Source organism: Trachinotus anak, unplaced genomic scaffold (assembly GCF_046630095.1).
Source record: "Trachinotus anak isolate AG129_WGS33_773 ecotype Australia unplaced genomic scaffold, CSIRO_AGI_Tana_v1 ptg000019l, whole genome shotgun sequence".
NCBI classification, from domain to species: Eukaryota; Metazoa; Chordata; class Actinopteri; order Carangiformes; family Carangidae; genus Trachinotus; species Trachinotus anak.
Genome location: NW_027273870.1, coordinates 8,106,316 through 8,114,758, shown reverse-complemented (window position 1 = coordinate 8,114,758; position 8,443 = coordinate 8,106,316). Strand labels below are relative to the sequence as shown.

General features: G+C 38.9%; 1 long non-coding RNA gene across 1 annotated transcript; it reads left to right on the top strand.

Annotated features, from left to right (window-relative positions):
- The first annotated feature begins 675 nt into the window (after positions 1 to 675).
- On the top strand, positions 676 to 3,496 carry LOC139635717 (uncharacterized). The gene is made up of 3 exons (XR_011694272.1): positions 676 to 726; positions 2,777 to 2,919; positions 3,234 to 3,496. It is a non-coding gene; the product is annotated as an uncharacterized lncRNA (long non-coding RNA).
- Positions 3,497 to 8,443: the final 4,947 nt, after the last annotated feature.

Here is an 8,443-nt window from a genome sequence, read left to right as displayed (position 1 = left end):
TGCTGCCCCTTAAAGCTTAATGTGCAAAGCTTAATACGCAAACTTAGCGTCCACACACATTTGCGCATGTGTGACATGCATGCGGAGCGCAATATAACAACTGATCTCACAAAGGTAGAAGCTGAGTCAAGGACAGCTTGACAAGCACACACACACAAATTGAATCAGAGCCCAGGATTATCCTCAGTACGCTGTTCTCCTCTCCATCTGACAAGCTCCAGCCCATATCAATAGGACACGGTGACGCCTATGAAAATGACAGATGCTATAGCTAGAATGGCTGCTAGTCAAGCTAGCTTCAAGAGACAATGCGTGCAATGGATGCAAACAGGCAATATCAGAGCTTTTATGGGACACTGTTGTAAGGATCAAATCGCTTTCACTTCAGTGCCATACTATGTTTATTTTTAGCTTTAACTGGGCAAGCACTGCTTGCCTTGCTTGACCTGACAGCACGCCACTGTCTTAAACTCTATATTTTAAATTTTGGCCATTCTATAGGATAGCAGTATGTGTGCCAAAAAGGGCCATGCATCTATGCATGTTTCTCCCCACACCTCTTGTGCCTTGTCATGTTGTCTACATGTTAACTTGGCGTGCCCACACTTTTTTTCTGCCCCTGAACGCATCAGTGAGTGAGAAGAGCAGGTGACAGTTGGGTCTTGTCTGCCAGGGATCACAATGACATCTGATGGACATTTATCTAGAGTGTGCATCCATAGAAATGTGAGTAAACCATCCAGGTGTTTAAGTTACGCACTGTTAATGTTTGTTTAGCTGCAAGTGGATTTTTATGAATTAATCAATGTTTATCACATTACGTAATCAGAGTTAGCAGCTAGCTTGTTATAGTATGTGAGTGGGGTGTATTTTCATGCTACTTGCTACTATTTCTGTACAATGAAATTGTTATCTCCTGTTTAAGCTGAATGTCTGTTAACTAAAAACTGTAACAGTGACTGTCATACATATGTTGGCAAGTTTAAATGTTTATTCAGTATGTGCATTATTGTGATTATTAGCTGATACTAATGTTATTACATCTCGTTGTTTATGCTAGATTCAAATCAGTTTGTACTATTGTGTTCTATTGTTTAAGAGAAATGATATCTTGGCAAACTTCTATGTAAACCATCCGAAACAGAGACCTGGAATCTGCATGTCTTTGTTTCCAATCTCACCTGAACATCAAATGCTGTCCTGACGCGGCACTCTGAAGTGATTGCTGCCACACCTATAGACGTTCTTTCACACATTGTGAACTGGAGTACATTACATAAAAACATTAAATTGGTTACAGAGTAGTTGGACAGTTGATTTAAATTTTGGAGAGGAGAGTAAACTTCCAGTCCCTAGTCATGACTGAAATGTGGCCTGTGGTCTATGAGAAAAAAAAGAGGGGCAGAGAAAAAGGGGGAAACACTAGTTCGTATGTGTTTACGCATGTGTGAGAGAATCCATGGTTCACACTTTGATAATCACAGTCTTTAGGTATTACTTTTACAGTGGCCCTGAAGGTCAAAAACAACAACATTTCACAAAACGGAACAACAATTCAGAAAACAAAATTACATTTCAGATTATGGAAAGGGCGGGACAACACCTCTTCTTCTGTGTGCTCTCAATGGTGTTTTTGCACAAATTTCAAACTGAGCTTGAAAGAATGGAGGAGGAGAATGAAATTATAGTGGAATATTTTAACAAAGGACATATATATGATGTAATTCTTGATATGCTGTCAACATATCATGACATTAAAATGTCTCTTGAGACCCTGAAATCACACCTGAAGGAATTAGGACTGAGGAGACGGGGGGTTACTCTTCAACAAGTGATATCAGGAGGGCCATCTTATCAGAGCTGCACTTGTGGCATGTTCTACACGCCACAAGTAATTCGGACCCATAGAGTGGTCCTTGTGTCTGATAAAAGTACAACAAGGTACTGTGTGGGTTCGGTTCACAAAGGATTCGCATTACCGTCTCCCTTTTAACACAGAGGCCATGTTTCTGCTAACAAGTCAGCCACATAGTTCTGTATCCAAACATCTGTCCAGGTCTGCACAGCTCTGATAAGGTGAAGAAAGCCATTTAGTGGCATACTAAACCATTATATTTGAACAGTTTGGATATGTTTTCATGGTTTGATGTAATGTGTTGTAATATCAGTAGTGTTTATATTCGGCTACATATTTTTATTTATTTTTTACTTTTATTTATTTTACACTAAGTTGTATTTGGCTTTGATGCAATACATTTTTGGACAACAACATTTAAATGTTTGACTTCATGTAAATCATACCGATAACTATTGCTGAGAGTTTGATTCAGATGTTGATAAATTCTAATAGGTGCACAAAAGTATGTGACGTCACCATTTCCAGCTGAACCCTGCCCAATTCAGACCAAAACACAAGTGCAGAAATCTCTCAATTTGAATCTAGTGCCACTAACAATGAAAAAATTATATTGAGACAAGAATGATGCAGTACTGTTGCAGTACTATGAAAAACAGGCTTTGACGTCATATAAATTATACGGATTACTACTTTAAAGGTGCCATATGTATTGCTATTGCTACATAACCAACATTAGCATTAACAGCTGTTAGGTCAACAGCCCAGAAGAAACCTTGCGAGTTCAACTCAAACTTTATTCCTTTACTCGCCAAGAACTGCCTCCAGCAGTGGGAAGCAATACCAGTGTTGACCCTTTTTTGCTTTTATTTTTATCACTGCTTTTATTTGTTGTAAAACGTTGTTTCTTACTTGGAGCAGGAGGTGGTCGTGGGGATATTGGTCGCTTGCCAAGAGCTTCAGCCATTGTTGCATTTGCTGTTCAATACCTTAAACATGATTGATAAGAAGAATAGAAGAATAGAAGAATACGCCTTCTGGACATTACTACTTCATCCTCTCAGGTTGGACTGAGGGCAGACTGGAATCCACTGTGGCTCACTATTGCCTATTTATGTACAAAGTAGTATTACATGATGGGATGGGCTGTGACTAGCTGGTTGGCATGCTAACTTCAGAAGATATCTGTGCAACACAACATAGGGACATCTATGACATGATGTCAAAATTGTCATTTCTTCACATTCTGTTGATAATTTTAGCTAATTATTTAATGTTTTAAATTAAAATACTTAAATATAGCAGCTTTAACAATCCTGGCCTAGCAAACAGTGTACATAATCCTTCCATCCATTATCTATACTGCTTTCCGGTACAGGGTCGCAGGGGGGCTGGAGCCAATCCGAGCTGACAGGCAAGGTGCACCATGGACAGGTCTTCGGTCCATCACTGACATATACAGTCAAACAACCATTCATACTCACATTCACATCTACAGCCAATTAAGAGTCGCCAGTTAACCTCCATGTCTTTGGATTATGGGAGGAAGCCAGAGTACCCAGAGGAAACCCATGCAGAAAGGGTCCAGCCCGCTGGCAGGTTTGAACCCAGAACCTTCCTGGTGTGAGGTGATGGTGGATTGGGAGGATTTATAATGGGAAGATTTATAATGTGTAAGCAGACTGAAACAGGGTTTGTTCATGTTGAAATAAAGTTCAACTTTTTATTGTTTGTTAAATTTTATTTATTTGTGTAAATTAACATTTTTTTCTCTCACTCAGAAACAAGGAGATGCTGCTATTTGTTGAATAAATGTGCTAATAATTCATTCATTCATTCATATACATTTTGTTTTCACAAAGTTTCATGTTTTAATTAGCAGTTAGAAGTTTATTGCCAACAAGGTTTTTACATACAAGGAATTTGCTTTGGTGTTTTGGTGCATGACAATAAGCATAATAAGAAGAAAAAATATAAAGAAAGATAAAGCAAAGCAACTACTGCAGGTCAGATAGCTTAAATATAAATAGAAGAATTTGCAAGATGTGAAAAAAATATTATGAAAAATATAAATGTGCAACAATATGAGTGGGGGATAGTGCAATAGTGGACGGTGGGTAGGGTGGGGGTGGGGAGGGCAGTCAGTGGCAGTGGGGGTCATTTGGGAAAAAGCTGTTCTATTGGCGTGAGGTTCAGTTTCCTGCCAGAGGGGAGTGTCTCTAAAAGTTTGTGTCCAGAGTGGGAGAGGTCGGCCACAATCTTTCATGCTGGAGGGTCCTGGAGGTGTACAGGTCCTGGAGGCATGGCAGATTGCAGCCAATCACCTTCTCAGCAGAGCAAGTGATACGCTGCAGTCTGCTCTTGTCCTTGGCAGTGGCAGCAGTGTACCAGGTGGTGACGGAGGAGGTGAGGATGGACTCAATGATGGTGGTGTAGAAGTCATTTTTCAGTATCAATTCATTTATTTAGTTGGTGCATTTTTTGTATTTAAAAAAAAGTATATTGCAGACAGTGTGCAGATCTACTAAGCAGGAACATTGCAGGAAATAACATTAGTGTTAAATAAGTGTTGATTTAAGTTCAGCAATTTTGTCTTTTGTCTCATTAGTTATGATTGTTAAATTGTTATATTTTATCAGATGCAAAAACAAAACAAAAAAGGCCTCACTGAAATTGGTCGACCTCTAATTACGGCCTGGTAAACTAAGCAGCATAATGTGCCGTAATAAGATTGTATTTAACACACCCTTTGCTCCAGCAAGGCTCAGTAGGCTTCTTCTTTGGGTATAAATGATGTCAATAATGAGCCAACTGATGATCAGTACATTGCAAAGATTATTTTATCCAGTTTGAAGCCATAATATCAGATCAGTGTTCCAGTAGCTCCCTTATGGTCTCAAATGAACAAAGTGAACAACGTCTTGTTTCACCACTGTCACCCCTGTCTCTCTCTCTCTAAGAACTCTTTTGTGTTTTGTGTGCTCGATGTGATGACTGTCAGTGCAATTCATTATTCAAATTGGGATAATGACACATGCTTTCTGATTGTCTCTTCACCAGTGCATGCTTGGTGTTGGGATTTTTGTTCTCTGCATGAAAAGTGAGGGAAGTGGTTATGTTAAGTATGAAAAAAGAGAGCTTGAGACAGAAGCTCCTATATATTTTCACTCCTTTGCACACCTGACCAGTAGATGCATGAAGTGTGCACAATTGTCTAATTATCCGTTTTCGGAAAGTTTTGGACACAGCTCTTCCCTGACTCCAACTGCCTCCAACTGCCTCAACACATCTCTGGGAGCACCCACAACTGGGGCCATACCTTACATTTATTTATCACAGAGAGCCTGAAGTCATCTTTTGTTATGGCTCAGACAAAGCAACAATATCAATGTTGCCCTGTCTGATCATCTTTGCATTTTCCTTGAAATGTTTATTACTCGTGACACTCGTATTAGATCAGAAACTGTTTAATAAAGCAATATACTGTATCAGTGAGAATACACTGTTTATGGAGACTTTTCTCTCCAGCTCACCAGCTTTATATCAGCCTCTGTTGATAATCTCCTATATAATTTCCATTCTATTGAAATTCTAATGTTATTGATGTCATTAGTGAAATTAACTTCTGGCAAACAAAGAGCAGCATATAGAAATGCTACATCCGTAAAAGTCCAGAACAAAAGAGTGCTGAGAAGCTGAGTGGAAATGATGAAAAACTAAACTAGACATTCACTGTGACACTGACGACTTACAAAGACTTCACTCCTATAATCTGGAATTGAAAAGTGCCAGACAATCTTTCTTCTTGGACAGCATCAACAAAAACATTAATAATGCACATGCTTTATTTGCCACAGTTGATAGGCTAACCAACCCCCCAAGCTCCTTTCAGCTGATAATTTGAATGTTGAAAGCTTACTTCTTTCTTTAGGGATAAAATTCAATACATAAGACAAACAATCAGCAGTTCCACATTAAACAACACTACTCCACATAAAAGTAACTTGATAAACAGGACCGAGTTGAATGCAACTGACTACAAATCTCTAGAGGAAACTATACAATATATTACTCCCTCAACATGTGGCTTTGACACCCTACCAACAAACTTTTAGACTCACTGCAAACCATCACAGCACCTACTCTGATTTAGGTCTTAAATTTCATTGTCATGACTCAGACAACATTTTAGCCTTGTGCTACTGGATGTCAGTGCAGCTTTTGACAGTGCTGACAATTCAATACTACAAGAAAGACTGGAAAACTGGGTCGGACGCTTCTTCGATTGATTCTATCTGCAAAACAGGGACTATTTTGTTTCCACTGGCAACCACTCATCTGAGCAAGCATGACGTGTGGAGTACCTCAGGGTTAAATTCTGGGATCTCTCCTACATGCTCCCAGACTGACTTATGCTTAAGGACAGTATCACTTACCAGAACAAAGTGACTATGATCCTATTGACTCACTGTGCATACCCCTGTGCATTGACCAATGTTAGTGAGTGTCTGTGCCAAAATTTCATCCAACTAAACAAAGACAAAATGCTAAATAAAGAATGTTGAAAGAGACACATCTTGTGTCTCTTTCGTTGAAACAGAAACCAAACCAGACTCTGATTTAAATTTTAACTGCCACATCAAGTCTATTATAGAATTGACCTATTAAGAATATAGCAACAATTAGAGGACACATATCTTAGCACAATCTAGGAAAAACTAATCCATGCTTTCATTTCCAGCAGACTGCTATAATAGTATTTTTTCAGGTCTTCCTAAAAAAGTCCTACAGCTGATTTACAGTACTGCTGCTTGAGTTCTAACAAAGACCAAGACAGCTAAACTTATCACACCAGTTCTCAGATCTATACATTGGCTACCACTGTCTTGAAGAATTTGTTTCAAAATATTGTTACTTGCCTACAATTCACTTAATGGTTTAGGGCCGAAGTACATCTCTGACTTGCTACCACACTATGAACCCTCTAGACCACTTGGGTCGTCAGGGGCCAGTCTGTTTAGTGTTCCTAAAACAAAACAGGCTGAAGCTACATTCACATTCAATATGCTACACATGTTGTAGCTGGAATAAACTTCCAGAAGATCTTAGCCTCAACTCTGGCTACTTTTAAAAGACTTCAGAGTTTTGTGTTCAGCTCTGCTTTTATATGCTTCTGATAATTTCATTCTGACTCTTAAATGCACTGTGACTTGTTTTTAATGCATTTTATTGTTTTATTCTTTTTATGCATTTATACTCATTAATGTTTGTATTTTTGTTATGCTCTGTTCTTTTTTTAATCTTTTTTTTATGTGAAAGCACTTTGAATTGCCCCTGTATGAAATGTGCTGTATAAATAAATTTGCTGTGCCTTGCCTTACACTGCAGACCAAGTATAGGGCAATTTTGTTTGGTATAAAATATCCCTCCTCCTCCAGGTGGCCCATCTGATAGTGATATCCAACAATAAAACCTTACTGGGTGTGTCCCTAACAATTAAACATACCAACTCCCTGTTCGTTAATAATTTTTTGTCCTCATAGATACCAGTGCCACCACTGGGCTGCATCATGTATTTAGCCATGCACACTTGATTCATTTTGCCATGTGCAACCCCCCTCCTGTAGAAAGATCGCTTGCAGTTTCTCAGTAGTAACATATGACATGATATGATCACAGGATGAAGCAGTGCGCTCTGGTAAGGGTGGCACCTGCTGAACAGGTTTTCTTTTTTTGACTGAATACTTCTATGCCTTTTGCAGACCTACAGGCAAGCTTTACTTGTGCTCGCAGTAATATGTGCAGACTCTGTGTTATTATTAACCCTTAAAACTTGTGGTTTGTTTGCATCAGAAACTGCTATATATGTAAGTGCTTGCAGAGCTGACAGGACTTAAAATAAACCTGTTTTATCAGTGATCTGAAATGCATGGTGGGATCGGGATCAGTAATGAAAGAATGCACTTACTATACCTGCTGTTTTTAATTTTTTTACTGCCTCTTTGTCTATATCTACTTCTTCCTCACTTATCTGCAGTCCACTGGTTTATGCAGCCTCTGTCCATTCGAGTCTCTTTTATATTCAGTTTTTTCTGTTTTTTTCTGTTCCTACTGCAAAGAGAATTACCTTTCTTCCTCACCTCTTTCATACTCTCTTTCCACCTTTCACTCTCTCTTACAGACACACACACACACACACACACATACAGATTTGGTGTTTCTCTCTCAGCCTCTAGTTGTGAGATCAATGCCTCCCCCAAGTAGGTTGAGACTGAGTTATTCTGCCACACAGTGTGGGAGAGTTAAAAGGCAAGCAGTGGCACACTGAGTCAAATTTTATGTGCATCTCAATGCTCTTTGCATGTTTTCTGTATTTGAATAAATGGGAGTCAAAGAGACGATTTCTCTCACCCTGCAAAGATCTGAGGGAAGGATTCAGTGCTATGCAGAAATGAAAATAGCACAAAGATTTAAACAAGAGGGGCTGAAGATGAAAATGAGCAGTTCGCCTGGGTGGTAGCCTGTGTAAAGGTATTCTAACTTATGCAAATTTTCTTACAATGAATTAATATTGCATATCAGAAAACT